This window comes from Notamacropus eugenii, chromosome 2 (assembly GCF_028372415.1).
Source record: "Notamacropus eugenii isolate mMacEug1 chromosome 2, mMacEug1.pri_v2, whole genome shotgun sequence".
NCBI lineage: Eukaryota > Metazoa > Chordata > Mammalia > Diprotodontia > Macropodidae > Notamacropus > Notamacropus eugenii.
This window is the reverse complement of record NC_092873.1, coordinates 405,798,531-405,815,549: the sequence shown is the minus strand read 5'-3', so window position 1 is coordinate 405,815,549 and position 17,019 is coordinate 405,798,531. Positions and strand designations below refer to the sequence as shown.

General features: G+C 38.4%; 1 pseudogene; it reads right to left on the bottom strand.

Moving 5' to 3' along the window:
* Positions 1 to 10,682: 10,682 nt before the first annotated feature.
* LOC140523138 (ADP-sugar pyrophosphatase pseudogene) lies at positions 10,683 to 15,272 on the bottom strand (annotated as a pseudogene).
* Positions 15,273 to 17,019: the final 1,747 nt, after the last annotated feature.

The window sequence follows — 17,019 nt, the reverse complement described above, 5'->3', positions numbered from 1 at the left end:
TCAGACTGCCTTTCTAGATATCCACACCTGGAGTTAGACTCAAAAAGACAGCCAGTTAATAGTCTTAAAATAGCATATTTTATTAATAAATAAAATCTTAAAATAGCAAGCTCCAGTAATCAGTTTTAGATATGACTATAATTTCACATTGGCTAAGGAACATCTTTTGAATCAAGTATTAAGTGGCTTACATGACTTTCTATACATGTTCTAGTTCCTGATTAAATAACAATCATGTTATTGCTCTAATAGATTTACATCTGTTTCCCAAACTAGTCTGTCCCTTTTTAACCCTGCTCAATCTAAAAGAATGAGCTACACATATGATAAGCTCAAACACTAGCTTCAATTTATGTTCATGAAATGAATTAAAATCAAAACAAACTTTTAACTTTTCCATCAATGCCAGATGTTACCAGAGGCTACCTATCTCTAAGAAAATTAGGCTGAAATTCTTTTCCCCAAACTGAAGATGTCTCTGATTTAGTCTCAGTAATTAATTCAGTCAATTGTTTTAATATTAATTGCTTTTACATCATTTTGCAACATGTAAAGACCTCATTCCAAGTTGGGACCTTTGTCCATTACCCCAAAAGAGTTTCAGTCCCATTTGTCTAAAGGCCCTGGAAAACCTCACCTTGAAAACTCCTTGGTTTTTCTCACATAAACTGACTCTAAGGCCCACTCTATCACTATGCCCAAATCTCTGTTGTACTTCCCACTCTTAATCCTATCAATTCAAACCTCCAGTTTACTGGCCACTCCCATCAAGACCATTCTTGGAGCCCCCAGACCACCTGGGGCCACCCTTTCTCAGTAAGGGACTCCTTCCCCTGAGTCCCTCTGTAGATAAGATACAATTATAGTTAACTTTAAATCCCAGTCTTGATCTATGGAACAATGATACAGCATCACATTTATCTTTATCTAATCATTCCCATAACAGTTTCTAAAAGCCAATCACTGGAGATCATTTCTATACATTTTCAAATTCTCACCAACACAAGTTCTTTATACAATCTCCTCAGCCACTGGAGCCGTAATCTGGTCACTGGATTCAGATAGCTCTGGAGGAGAAGTGAGGCTGGTGACCTGCACAGCCCTCCCTCACTCAAAACAAAGTCAAGTGCAAGTCATATCATCATTTCTCTGATGGCATGGTCTTCTTCAGCAAAGAAGGACAAACACACACACACTTTTTGACTAGCCTGAGGACTGCTCCTTTCCACACATGCATGCAGTGTACCAGCTTTAGGTTTTAGCCTTAGAACTATAAACGGCAAACTTAAAATTTTCCTAAGTGATAACAAAATTGTTTTAGCTGTAAACACAAACAACAAACTTCAGATGATATCAATTGCATTTTATCATATAAAAATTATTGACAGAAGGATGGGCTGTCTTACCAAGTGCAGACAGCCACTGACTGGCTTCTCTATCCTGTCCCATCCCCCTTCATCCTCTGCCCATGGCTATGGCTATGTGCTGAACCTAGATACTTCCAGGCTGTAGCTGCTGTCCCTTCAATAGAGTCAGGATAATAGCTTCTATTAGCTGTTCTTGAAAAAGAACAGAGTTTTCCTTTTCTCCCTGAGTAATTTCCCTAATCTAATTTTTTTTTGAAAATTTACTTGCTTTTGAAGTGCATTTCTTAGGCCTTCTAACAAGCAAATTATCTTATGATCTCCCTTTCCCTTAATCTCACCCTAGGTCAATAGTGGGAACAGCAGCTGCTCCTGAGGGATATTGTGGGGTCACCGCTAGCCAAACAATTCCCAAACTTTCAAGCTTGTCACCCCAAAAAAGCTTCCCTCAGTAGTGGGATCTTCCAAGTATCTCCCCAGTTTTTCTCAAACCTGAACGAGGTGTGAGATGGAACAGGCACTCTAATTGTCCCACTTCCTGTAAGGGAGGGGCTGGGAAATGCTGCCTGAACTGGATTAGGCTGTAAGGCCAGGGGATCTGGCTGGCAAGGGGAAAGATCAGCTGACACCTGAGGAGAGGAAGGGGTCAACAGGGGAGATACCCAGAGACTGCTGTGGGAGTGGGGCCTGAGGTCTAAGCAAAGTGGCCTCATGGAGAGGGGCTGCAGAGAGTCACACCTCAGCAAGACCTGTTGCTGGGGCTGGGAGAGAGGAAGAGGGCCAAAGCCCTGAGGCCATAAGAAAGGGATCATCAAAAATGCCTGGTTGACCCCCCCATTGCTCCTTTTGAGGGGCAGTTCTAGCTATAAGGATCTCACAATCTTTCCTGAGAACAGGGTCCTGAGAAACTTCTATCCATTTTCCTTCTAGGCACACAGTTTAATTCCAACTGTAAAAGAATTCATTTTTAAAGTTCCCAAAATGGGCCATGCTTTGTGGCCCTCTAAGTAATACTGAGGCCAAACAGTGTTACAAAAGAACACCAGCTTTTTCCTGTTAAGTTCTATAGAGAAACTAAATTTTCCCCAATTTTGTACAAGACAAACCCAAAGGCAAATTTTTTGGGGGGATTGAAGAGGATTGACCCATTACAGGTGTGAGGCTGGAAGTTCCTCCCTCTGTAAAGGAGGATGAAGGGATAAGCCTGGGAAAAAGACACAAGAGAAAAGAGGTAACTGACATTTCCCTAATTCCCTAGCACCAAGGGAATTCAGAGAGTTGGGCACACAGTTCCCGATAGGGCGTCTGTCCTTGTCTATTTTTTGGAGGGTGTGCCCAGGTCCATGGCCTTGAACACAGGCGCTGGACCAAAAACCTGAGTGCAAGACAGCCTTCTAGCTGCCTAGCCTACTGGGACCTGGGATCAGGTCCAAAAAGCGCTTCCAAGGTGCTTGGAGAGGGAGAAGGAGAAAAGGAAAGGAGAGGCTTCCATACCTTCCAGTCTTGCCTGAAGAGGAGCTGTAGTTCCTTGTCTCTTACTTTCCAATCCCCATAAGACCTTTATATAACAAATTAACTTACAAATACAAATTGGGTAGGCCTTCCAAAAACCATACAAAAGATTTTACAAAGCATTTCTTAATACAACAAATATTTTCCACTCTTAAGAACAGTTTAGAATTTATCACAACCCCCTTGAACTTAATTGATAAAAATTACAAGAAAAGACCTAAAACCGAAGCCTTTTCACATTTGCCCATAAGCTTCCTTTTACAAATGTAAATGCTTGATTCATAAAATTTCCTTCTTAACAGCAGAAATAAAGTTTAACATCCTTATTACATCCTTAGATGGAACAGGCTTGAAAATCATGCCCATATATATATATATATATAAAATTTTTTTTAAAAGGATTCTCATTTTCTCAATAAGAATCCTACAACAAGGAAACATAAAAATTCATAACAGTCCTTTTTTAACCAATTCATCATTAATTTAACAATGCAATTCCTAATATAACATTTAGATGGATTACCTAAAAATTTAAACTTATTTAAGTTTGCTTAAAACTTAAAATAAGCCATTAATTCATTCAGCTTACCACCACGTGGGCACACCATCACCTGACAATCTTACAGATAAAGTCATCTCAAATTTGATTGAGCTATTAACTAACTATATTAAGTCAAGTTACATGATTTTTTTTTCTTCTTAAAATGCTTCCTCACACCCTCACTACTTACTGAAACCATCTGCAATCAAAACCCTTGTTTTTCCAAGACTCTCAATCCCATTACTCATGACTATGCAGCCTTCCTCCACATTTTAACTAAAACTGTCTGTTCTGGAATCCCCTTCCAGCTTAAATCTACCATTATATAGCAAACACCAGCATTTTCACTGCTTATTTATAACCAAATATAAGTTTCAAATTATCAACTTTTTATCACATCCTTTTAAAACCCCAGTCTATATATAACAAACTCTAAATTTAAAAACTGTGTAACAATTACATTACATTAATGTTGCATCTAACATATACCCATCCTTATGTTAAGTACTTTACAATCATAAATGCCAAATAACACTATATTTCTGCTTAATCCTGATATGAAGAACATTCTCAGATGCTGCTTTGTATCTCCTTTTATTCCTTACGTAAAAGAAAACTTCCCTAGAAGGACCAGGTGGCTGGCCATTTTCAGCTGTGAATAGCCTTTTCCATTTTACTCTACTTCCTTAAAGAGCTGAAATGCCATCCTTTGGCTCCCCTCTCCCTTGAGGTCCACCAGACAAGAAGGTTTCCCAATGAACTAAAACTAGGAGAGGGTTAACCCTAACCTTAGTGCACATGGTCTGAGCACATGGACAGAGTTGATTCTTCTAAAAGAAATCACTGAAATTCTAAAGTGAATTTACGATTTTACACACATTGTCTGGTATCAGATATATTTACTTAATTTAACCATGAGGTACAAATTTTAGCTTTGAGATCTCATTAAATCAGAACTCAACTTTTCACTCCAGACTGCCTGATCTTTTACTCTGCTAATTTTCATTGCAAAAAGAGATCCTCCTTTAGGTAAGGTAGGGAATGCCTGCCACTTCCATATCTGAGGAGGAAAGACTTTCCCAGATTCAAAAAAAAGTTTTGAATTATATTAATTAAAGAGACTCCCTGCCTAGGCAAAAGGGCCTAAATAATTTAATACTGACAAAGGATAACTTCCAAGCATGAAGCTTGGGAGCTTAATAACTAATAGTAATAATTACAAATCACAGTAAACAATTTTAAGATTTTTAAATGCAATAACCTTCCATAACTTTGTCTATTGGTTTCCCAATCAAGCTAAACATTTTCTGAATTGGGATGGGGGAGTAGGGAGTACAAGTTCTAAGCACATCCCACCCATATTCCTCCTCTTCTTTTATATTTCAAAGGAACCAAATACTCACTACCTCTTCCAGCTTCTTTATTTAGTTCATTCAGAATAAATAAAGCCTCTTCACAAGAATACTTGGAGTCCTTCTTGCATGATAAGGATCGAAACGGCTGTGTCAACAAAAAAAGCCTCGCTTTCCTCTTCCCTTACTATCCAGCTTCTCTTCAGCCATTACAAAACTCCTGGGCTTCTCTTAAGCTCTTACTAGTCTTTCCAGACTCAGTCTTTATAAAATTCTCCTTATACTGTTTCTCCATAAAATATGAATTTTAAGAATAAAGAAGTTTTTCTTCATCTTCTTCCTCCCTGTCTTCATAAATTTTTCCTAACAACTCTCACTCATTTCTGCTATGATCTGTAAAGAAAGACAAATGGTTTCTCTTGAACCACTATTATTTCTGTTTTCTATTCCTGGTTTTCTCATGGTGAGTTGGACCTCTTTTCCTTATCCTTCCCCTTCACCAAGTCTCAAAAGAATAGAGACAAAGAGACAGAGATAGAGAAAGAAAAGAAGACAGGGAGGAAGACAGAGGCAGAGAGATAGAGTCAAAGAGAAAGAGAGAAGAAATGGACATAGGGAGACAGAGACAGAGAAACAAAGATAGAAGGAGAGAAATTTTGGGGAAGAATGAGATGATTATTTTTCATTTCCTCAGGGTGTCTGATTGGGGGCTTGAATGACTCGAAGATTTTTTTTTTCCTTAAAAATTATTCTTAAACTTCCTAACAAGAAGAGATTAAAAAATGAATCTGGACCACTCATAGAGTTCTTTGAGCAAAGAATGAATTAATAATGCTGATGTTAGAGGAAAAGAGGCTTGGTATGTAGGGAACTTTGAAAAAAATATATAATTGATTTATTTTTAGTTTTCAACAGGTATCCACTGGAGAAGCAAATTTCCTTAGTGGCCTAAGCATATCTCCTCCCCATTGCCCAATTTCCTGCAAGCAAGTTCAAGGACCCTTTCCCTCCCAACCTCCAACTCCCTGCTCTCTCCCCTGAGTCAACTAGAGTTCACTTGAGAAGAGTTGGGTAAATGGTTTATCAAGATGATCTTGTATTTGGGAAGATATTAGAAGACCAAGAGGAAATGATTGATTTTGCTAAAGCTGTCAAGAGACCATCTGCAAAGCCTCTGTCCTGAGAAGTTAAAAACACTTGTCACCTTGGTCATGTTTAAAGAGCTGTTGAGACCTGAAAATGTTTCTGGGGTCCGATGGTTATGATGTGACATTTGTGAAGAGCTGTTTTATCATTGTAAATCCTTTCAACAATCTCTCCTGTGGATATGGAGCTTTAAAAGTTCATAAGCAGAAGGGAAGAAAAGGGCCATCTGATTTGGTCCTTAGACATTTTAGACACTGTTGTCTTGGTTGCTCTATTTGTAAACTAGAAATCACCCTAGCTGGATGGGAAATGTGATGATGGAATTAGATCTTTCCAAGTAGCTTCTCACATACTGACTGGCTTTTGCTAAACCTGGGAACTGTCATGTTCTTTACAGTAGTTTTTAGGATTTCGAAGTCTTCTGCAAAAGTCAAGCTGACCAAATTATACTAGAAGCCAAAGATCTTTATTTGGCAACTTCTTTCTCAAACAAGAAAGACCTCAAGTCTTAAATAAGTACAACACAGAACGGAGAGGAACGGGCAATAAGGAAAGGATACAACCTGAACAGTTACTACCTGAAGTGCAATGATCTATGAGCAGTAGCTTGGGATAAAGGGTGTCCTACAGAGATATTCTTTTGTCTTGCTCTTCCTCGCTTGTCTTTCCAGTTGTTCATTCTAATGAGTGTGATAAAAAGCTAAGTTTCTGTTGTGATAAATGACTAATTGGATACCTATTTCATTCCAATCAGTATTTACCAGTTTTATATGATTCTTTAGGGGTAGTTATTTTAAGTTCTATATATTAGGCTCCAGAGTTATGAACTGCAGATTATAAGTTCGCTTGCTTAATCATAGAAAGCTAACTAGAGGGTCTCCTTTCTTGTTTTTGCCTTGTTATGGTGACCAAGGCCAGCATGGCAGAGGTGACTCAGTGACATAGAAAGACCCCTAGCTATTTTTGTTGCTTTTCCATCCTTTATCATCCTTTTATTGCCCAACATGGGTAGAGCACTATGAGAATTTGGCGCACAGGTGGCCCTGTTTACCAACCTGGTCTGCCATGTGCTGGCCCATCAGCCCATGTAGATGTTTTGGCATCTGTTTATCAGCTCAGTCGATGTATCTTTTCACTGACTCAACAGTACCTTCTGATAGGTCAAGATACGTCTGTTCATTAACTTGTTTCTCAACCAATGTAATTCTATATTTTGTGTGGGCCCTCCTTGAGGATCTGTCAACCAATAAGACTATATTTTACTATGCTTCTTCTCTATCATTTGATTATCAGGCAGGATAAAATCAAGGCCCTGGAGGAAGAGAGCATCTCAGATCATGAGGAAGATCTGAGGTCTACTTCATTAGAGGAGGCTATGGACCCTTTAATAAAATGTAATTGGTTCAGAGCTCTACCTCACGTTCTTTTCTTATAGGTTGAACAATTTTGGATCCCACACCCTTTTATCCACCAAGGCAGCATAGCAACTTCTCCATGGTGGAACTTGACACCCCCAACACTGGGGCCATTGGAGAACTCTCTGAGACTAGGGCAGAGAGTGATATACTATAGTTTTGCATACTAGGACAATCCATATAGATGGTCTCCTAAGAAACAGGCCAGATCCAGGGTTTTTTTGGGATGGAATGGGATCTACTTCCTTTACATCTGATTATTTTCCATCATAGATGTCACAGATTGGAAAGTAACAGAGATAGACTAGGAGACCTTCGCTGTAAAAGTCTTCAGCATGGCAGTTTCTGGGCACAGAAGATTCTAGTATAGAAAATTCTAGTAAAAGGAAGTGGTAATAGGCAGGAGGAAGGGGATAAGTATAAGATATCCCATTGTAATAAAGGCTAGATTCATAAAACAAAGAGACTTTTTGAAGGACCATATAAGCTGTTATATATGTGAATAGTTGACGTGAATACCTGTAAGCAATACACATCTAAGAAAGGGTTATCCCCATGGAGGAAGTCAAGGAGATCTGTGACACAGAGGAAATAGGATTTCTAACAGTAGAAAGTGTGACCACGAATTTAAGACTTTCTTCAGAGCAAATACCAATGATGAAATTAACTTTTGTAACTTTGAACAAATCTCTCTTGCTCAGATAACTGCAGGCAAATTCAGCTACTGGATAAAAAGAAGGCATAGTGGAAATGGGGGCCCCACCTTGGAGTCCTGTATTATAGACTATAACTATTTCTAGAAAAGATATAGGAAAACAGATACTGATATCTCAAACAATCAAACCCATTGATTCATGGTGATGGAAGTCTTCAATGATAACCTTGAATATCTGGACCAAGAGAACTGATTGATTGATCAGTCCTCATGGTCCAGATATTCAAGGTTATCGTTCAAGATTTTCATCATCACCAGATAAGCATTTTCTTAGCATGTATGGCAATGTTAGGTAAGCTCTGTACTAGGTATTGAGGATTCAAAGACAAACATGTAATGACCCTTCTATCAAGATAGAAATTTGCCTTCTATCAAGAGAAAACCCTGAAACAGTGGTACATTTTCTACTCGCTCCAGATAGAAATAGATATAAAATCTACTATACCTAATGTGTTTTAAAATATGTGTTACTGTCTTGAGCATTAATAACACCAATTGAGGGTTGATATATATAGATTTCTGATATCTGGAAAGGAATAAAAAGACAATAAGTATCATGCCAGGTGATGGACTACTTTAACTATTGTAAAAAGTCCTACCCAGCCAAGAACCAGGTTATTTCCACAATAGCCAAAGCATGTGGGGAGAAGTATTTCTCAATGAATAGATGTTCATACGTTGATCAGTTGATCATAGTCAAATTCCTGAAAATAAATGACCAAAAAAAGAGAAAAAAACAAACCCACCAACAAACCAGACCAAGTAAACATCACATAAACCAAACAGATTTTACTTATTTAAACAAGAGAAAACAATCAGATTGCTCTGAGAACTGGTCCAATTCTTCATGACCCAACTGTATATTTTGATAGGTTTAAAGGAGGAATGAATTAAGCAATAGTAGAAAAATGCCAAGAATATCAACATCTTATGTTTTCTATGTTTATGTACCTGAACTATAATACCTGTATTTTATGTTCTAAAACATTTAGTGTCAAAAGCATCCTTGCATATAGACCTAGGATACTGTTCCTTTCCTGTTTTTTTTTTTTAAACATACTTTTAAATAAATCTATTTTATGCTTTGGTAGTCTCTAATGCTTTCAGATGACTTTGAAAATGACTAGCCCAAGGCCACAGTTGTATGAGGTAGAGCTGGGTCTTTGGATTGCAGATCCAACATTTTATCTGTCTGACCTGCTTATATTACAGATGGAAAAACTGAGTTACTTAAGAGATTAAATAACTTATCAAAGTACACACTGGGTATTTGTTCTTTTCTGTACTGAGCTGATTCAGTTGCTACAACACACTTTCTCCCTCTGTGTTTGTTTTTGTTTTTGAGTTTGTGTCTGTGTCTGTGTCTGACAGAGTAGGGAGCTAACTCTAAAAGGAAGCACAGTTACAGTCAGAACATGTCCAAAAAAGAATTCTACCTTGTGTTATGTTCTTCTATAGACTAATCTAACACTAATTTGTAGGTCACTACACCACTGTATCATTACTAATGATCCTTAGATATGGAAATTACGAAGTTATATACGGATACACTGGTATCCCCCAATGTTCCCAGAACAGCTACTAGTTCAGCTATTAGTAAAATTTCCTTTAATAGCTCAGATTTTCAAAGATTTCCTGTAGAAAATCCCCATAGAGCAAATACAGTCTCACTTGCCTGCAGATTCACATCTCCACCTCCCACAGTAAAAAATATTATCCAGGCAGACATTACTGCCTTGCAATTCAATCCTTGTACCCTTAAACACACATACATTGTCATTTGCCTGAAACAGCTACCAGAGGTCAGTCAGGAGAACCTCAGGGATTCTCTAGCCTGATTTTCCTAAGCCTATAGCTGTTACAAGTGTTCTCAAGAGTGGATGGAAATTATTTTCAAAGACAGTAAATATAAATTCCCTTTATCTTTTAAATGTAAGTTTTTATATATTGCATTTTAAGATTTACAAAGTACTTTCTAGAAAGAACCTAAAGCTGCCTCTGAACTCAGAGAATCAGGGTTCAAATTTTGCCTCTGGCACTTACTTCCTGTGTAAGCTTGCATAAATCTCTTAACCTCTTTGGACTTTATTTTCCTCATCTGTAAAATGAAACGTTTGGTATATTTTGCCCTGGAGGTACGTTCTATTGCTAGATTTATGATCTTAGTCTATTTATTAGTTGTGTGGCCCTGGAAAATTACTTAAACTTTCTAAGGTTCAATTTCCTTATCTGCAAAGTGGGGATATTAATAGTACCTGTTTCATAGGATTGTTGTGAGGATCAATATGATAAAAGTGTTTTGCAAACCTTACAGTTAGTTAATAAATATTTATTAAAGTTATTTTGGACATGACAATGGAGAGGTTTTATTCAATACTAGTTGACTATAAATGACTCTTAGATTTCTGTATGTGTGCACTCTTTATTGAATAACTCAAAGTTAGCCCAACATAGAGTTCAAAACATTAGGTTACACTTAATTAATAATACAGTTTTATCAACTCTGTGTGCATTCTGTATTGCCTTTATTTTATGAAAAAGCTAATTCAAAACCTACATTAACTATATGAATACAAAATCCAAACTGTGAAAGATTGACCTTGTTTATAAAAACATAGAGGTGAGTCTTGATCAGTTTCAAAATTTCAGGAATGGCACTTTGAGGGGTTTTGGATTGATGTATTTCAGTGCCAAAGCATAAAAAAAGAATCTGGCACTCACCCTGCCATGTTCATCAGCTACCAGGTAATCAGTTTTCTTCAGTAGATCATTCTTTGGTAAAGAAACTACCTCCACAAAATTCTCCATCTCCAAGCTTTGGTTTAGGTCTCATCTTTTCAGCATCATCTCCATTGATCATCGCAGTCACTATATGTGTGGTGTAGTTTGACAAACCTGGGTCCATGCATACAGCTAGAGAACATTCAGCAATGTCACCTTTGTAACCAGTTTCTTCCTCAAGTTCTCAAAGAGTGGCTGTGTCTGGGCTTTTACTGTAATCTATGTAAACTATTACATACGTAAACTTTTAAGCAGTAGCTTCCCATTGGGGGTCTGCACTGCTTCACCAGTGCAATGCATTCATGATGAAGAGTTCTTTGTAATACTGGGCTAACTGCCATACCACATCAGCAGGAAGTCCTTTCCTAATTCACAGTTTCTCAAGTTCTTATTTTACCAATGGGATCCATGTAAGAATTCCCATCTGTTCTTTGAAGTTTGGATTCAGTCAAGAGGGCCACACTTGAGGACTTAGAGGGCCATATGTGGCCTTGAGGCTGCAGCTTCCCCACACCCGTGATCTAAAGGGTGTTCAGTGGCAGCCACACTAATCTCTCTGAATAGTAGGCTGCTCTAATTCCGTAGTCAAAAGCAAGGCCTGGGTTGAGAAACTTGGGGGGCCATAAAAGGAAGATCTCTCTACTTCATTTTTTCTGGGTGAATGCTCAGATGAGAACTAGGTATTTTCCAAACACTGTGATCTCTCACTTCATTTTCCTATGGGAATAAGCAAATGACTCATCTATCAGTCATGTGTCATTACTGTACTGATTTGGCTATCCTCCATCATGGGTTGTCATCATTATCATGATTGTCTTTGGGTTACTGCAATTCTGATGCTAACCTCACCTTCCTGAAAAATTGGAATTCCCTTCTTGTACTTTTTAGGGTAAGTTAGATTTCTGTACCTGATTATGTTATTCCCTCTTTGAGCCAAATTCAATGAGGATAAGGTTCAAACAATGCTCGTCTCCTCCCATCTTTCCTTCTGCTGTAATAGACTTTTGTGCCTTTTCATGTGGTGTAATTTACCCTTGTCTGCTTTCCTCCTTTTCACTACTTAATTAGATCTTTTTTTATCATCACATCAAAGTCAACTTATATCCCTACCCTCTGTCTATATATACCTCTTTTAAGAGGCATAATAACAATACAATTCTCAAGAAATACAAGTGTCATCTTCCCTTGTAGGAATGTAAATAGTTTGCTTTTGTTAATAACATATTTTTGTTTTTTTCTTTCCTGTTTGCCTCTTTATGCCTCTCTTGAGTCTTGTATTTGAAGATCAAATTTTCTGTTAAGCTTTGGTCTTTTCATCCGGAAATTTGAAAGTCCCCTATTTTGTTGAATCTCCTCTCCTGAAAGATTGTGCTCAGTTTCACTGGGTGGTTGATCCTTGGTTATAATCCAAGCTCCTTTGCCATATGGAATATCATATTCTACCACCTTCCATCTTTTAATGTAGAAGCTGCAAGGTCCTGTATAATCCTGACTGTGGTTCCATAATATTTAAATTGTTTCTTTCTGGCTCCCTGCAACATTTTCTCTTTGATCTGGTAATTTTGGAATTTGACTATAATATTCCTTGGCATTTTCAGTTTGGGATCTCTTTCAGGAGGTGATGGGTAGATTCTTTTGATGATCCTTTTGCTTTCTGATTCTAGAACCTCAGGGCAGTTTTCCTTGATGATTTCCTGAAAGATGCTGTCCAGGCTCTTTTTTTAAATCATGGTTTTCAGGTAGAGCAATAATTTTTAAATTGTCTGTTCTGGATCTATTTTTCAGGTCAGTTGTTTTACCAATGAGGTATTTTACATTTTCTTCTGTTTTTTCATTTTTTTTTGTTTCTATTTGACTGATTCTTGATATCTCATAGGGTCAATAGCTTCCATTTGCCCAGTTCTAATTTTTAACGAATTTTCTTCTATTAGATTTTGTAACTCTCTTTCCATTTGAGTCATTTTATTTTTTAAGGAGTTCTTCTTTTCAGTGAGTTTGTGCCTCCTTTTGACAACTTCTCTTTTCCCTCTTGTAGTGCCTTCATTGCTGTGAACATGAGAGACTTAAAGCAAATGCTATCTTAGTATTCATCAGTTGGTGAGTTTCTTTTTAACTTGGACTTCTTGGACTGAATTTTTTGGGATTCATAGGAGAGAAGAGTCAGGCTGAAAGAATTGGTGAGTTGGTCTCTATCTTGAGGCCTCAGGGAAAGCCAGATTTGAGTAGAGTATTCGTTGTCTGTGTGTGTGCTCTTCCTTCTGACAGATGTAGCTGCTGCTGCTCCTGGCCTGAATGTCTGCGGAGAACTGAGAGTGATAGTAGTGGAGCACCCTCTGGTATGATTTCTTCTTCTTCTTGCTTCTTCTTCTTCCTTCTCCTCCTTTCTTCTTCATCTTCCCCTCTTTCCTTATTTTCATTTTCTTCTTCTTTTTCCCTCATCTTTCTTCCTCCCCAACTCTGAGTTTTGTCTTTTCCCTCCTTCCCAAAAGGGGAAGGAGTTAAAAGTAAGAAAATCTACTTTCTTTACTATTGTTAGCAGTGCAGATGCTGGCTGTTTTCTATCCAAATGAATTGCCCAACTGCCCCCCCCTCCCATCCTTACTCGTTGTCCATTCATTGCTATCATTTGATTTCCTTTTATTTAAAAGAAAATATGGTGTCTACCAATCCTATGAGCAGTGCAGGCATCAATTTGTGGGGGAGGGTTTGGATTTGGGAAGAGGAAGAGAAACATCCCCACTTCAACCTGTGACATAGTGGGGAGAAGACAGTAGACAGTGAATCCCTTTGGAAGTCACAAATGCAATGGGGATGCATTGAGATGGTACTTGTAAGCTAGAGAAAGTAACCATAAGAAGCAAAGTTTATCATCACGGAAACAGCAATAATATAAACTAACCTCTTGACCAGTGCTATCAAACTCAGATAGAAACAAGAGCCACTAAATCATACAAAAGGATCTCTGTAGGTACATAATGACTTTAACTAACAAAAACACATTAACATCATGTTAATGTTTTGTTGTATTTGTGTTCATTTTATGAAATATCCAATTGCATTTTAATCTGGTTGGAGCTGTGCTGGGGAGTGTTGTGGGCTGCAGTCAGGCAGCAGTAAGTTTGACATCCCTACTCTAGACCCATTAGTGATGGTTCTTGATGCAAAGGTGAACCAAGACCTGAGAAGGGACCTCTGTTACCCTGTATACCTTACCTATGGGTCTGCTTTGGGTTCTTTACTGGGGTTTACATGTGGATTGCTTCTTATTAACAGCAACAATAATAGTAGCAGCAGCCACTAGCATTTATATAGCATTTTAAAGGTTCTAGAGCTCATTTTATCTTTACAATCCTGTGATGCAGGTGCTATTATTATCTCCATTTGACAGATGAGGAAACCACTACTGAAGGCAATATCCCTTGATACTTCCCTTTCTTCTTATATTCTTTACATGTGGGAGCCTGGCTCCCTATATGCTATAGGTGAGCACAGCACTTGGACAAACTTTATATACTGGCCAGTTTTAGCATTTCTTCTTTGGGATTGTTTCTGTCCTGTCTTCAGAATTTCATTCTTGACAGCTTCCCATCCCTTTTTGACTGACTTTCATTGTAGTCTAGTCTATGGGATCCCATTTTTCTTTGAAATGTTCTCCGCAAATTTGGGTTGCTGAGCAGATGGTTTCTAGCTTTCCTTACACACTTTAATCCAGTCACTTCAAATTCACATTGCTTCTTTAGATTTCCTGAAAATGAAATCCTCAGTCTTTGTTCTTGCTAATACATCCCCTATAAAACTGCTGTGGCAAACTACTTGTGTGTGGGGCATAATTACCTTCCCATTAGATGATATTCTCCTCACCGCACGTTGAGAATCATAGCCAGTTTCTTGTCCCTTCACTCAACTGACCCTTACATTGCATTACCAGCTACATTACTCTTCTTTTTCCTGTTCAAGCCATTCTCCTCTTTCTTCAGCTCAGTTTCTTCTCCTTTCCCTTCTGCTCTTCCATTTTCTCATTCTCCTTGGGGACCTTCGTATTCTTCTCCTTGGTCTCTTCATCTTTATCTTCTTTACTTTAAAAAATTTTTTCTTTCTTTTCATACTTTTCTGTTTCTCCTCCTTCAGTTCTATCTTGGTTCAGGAACTCAGTATTATCCAGAAACTCCTTTTCTCTCTAGCAAGCTTTACATAGGAACTTGGCACTGTCCAGAACTCTTCTATCATTTTGCTGCTCTCTCCAGTTGCTGTCATCTTTGGGAACCACATGATTTTCCCATCTTCTGAGCCATATGATTGTCTAGAAGGGATTTGAAAATATACAGTTTCCAGGAAACTGAGTCTGAACCTCTGTGTTAACTCTTCCTCCCCTGTGTCTCTTAGCTCTGGTGCTCTCTGTGCACTCTCCTCTTCATCCATCCATGCAACTGTTGTCCATCCATCCATGTATCTAAGGCTGGATCTCTCCATCTCACATAGCCTGGAAGTGCTGCTATGGTTCTTGGTATCTGCCATAGGTAGAGACTTTTGTTTCATTTCTAACCTGGGCTGTTTTATTCCTTGTTAGACAATTAGATGGTAACTCTTCCTTCCCTTCCCCTCCCTCACTACCACAAGGTCTCATCAGATTGGCTTAGCACACTGCAATTCAGAATTCTGGAGCTCAAGAGATAAGGAAGCCTTAGCCTCCCTGGTAGCTAGGATTACAGGCATGGGCCACCATGCTCTGTGCTCTATCCTTTAAAAACCATATCCAAATGTATGGCTGAGGTTTGAGACTAGCTATGACTCAATCATTCTCAAATGTACTTAAAAATAGTAATTTGCTTTTTCCCCCAATTACATGTAAAAACATTCATTAAAATTTTTTTGAGTTCTAAATTTTCTTCCTCTCTTCCTCCCTTCTGTGCCCCTTCCCTGAGATGCCAAACAATTTGCTATAGGTTATACATGTACAATTATGCAAAATGTATTTCCATATTAGTCATATTATAAAAGAAAACAGAACAAAAATCCATAAAAATTAAGTGAAAAATAATGACATATATTATATTGTATATAACATATACAAATAATATAATAACATAATTAACAGATTCTATCAGTTCTTTTTTAGAAGGTGGATAGCATTTTTCATCATGAGTCCTTTAGAATTGTTTTAGATTGTTGTATTATGGAAAATAGCTAAGTCATTCCCAGTTGATCATTGTACAATATTGCTGTTACTGTGTACAGTGTTCTTCTGGTTCTGCTTATTTCACTCTATATATTGTTAAGTCTTTCCAGGATTTTCTGAAAACATTTGCTTATAATTTCCATTACAATCATATTTCACAACTTATTCAGCCATTCCCTAATTGATGGGTGTCCTGTTGCCAAGCCTAGAGGCCTGTATTGGGCTACCCGAGTCTTTCCTACCTCACCTCCGAGGTCTTCGGCTGGCCACGCCGGATGCACATATGAGAGAAAGGACGTTCCAGAGTCGAACAGGGGTTGAGCTTTATTTCAGGGAATCGGTTACAAGTGCAGGGAGGTCTTCCTTAGGAGGAAGAGGGGGAGATTTCCTAAGGAGGCTAAGCTTAAGGGATTGGAAGTAGAAGTACAAGCGGGGAGAGAGGGGGAGGGGAGAGAGGAAAGAAAAGAAGCGGAGCCCTACTATCCTCTTTGGCTCCACACGTGCTAAGAGAGCTTTTAGGCTTCCTCAATCCTACTTAACCTTAAGCCGCACAGTTTGCATCTAAATACCGTGCTGTTAGGTAACTAGGTGTGCTCCAATCCGGGATGACCTCAAGGGCAGGGAGACTCCACCCATCACGTATCTCCCGGGGAGAGGCGGAAATACCCGAGCTAGCCGAGCTAGCTCAGTCTAACCTTCTCGAATCCCCGCTGTTCATGGAGGGCCTCGTAAGACTCTAAGATTTAGAAGTCCCACTTTTACCCGCCCGAGACCGTCCACACGGAATTGAGCTTCCAATCCCAACATCCTGTCAGTTTCCAATTCTTTGCCATCACAAAAAGAGCTGCCATAAATATTTTTGCACAAATAGATCCTTTCCTCTTTTTTCTTTTTGGATCTCTTTGGGATACAGACCTACTAGTTGCATGACTTGGTCAAAAGATATGCACAGATTTATAACCTTTTGAACATAGTTCCAGATTGTTCTCCAGAATGGTTGGATCAGGTCATAATTCC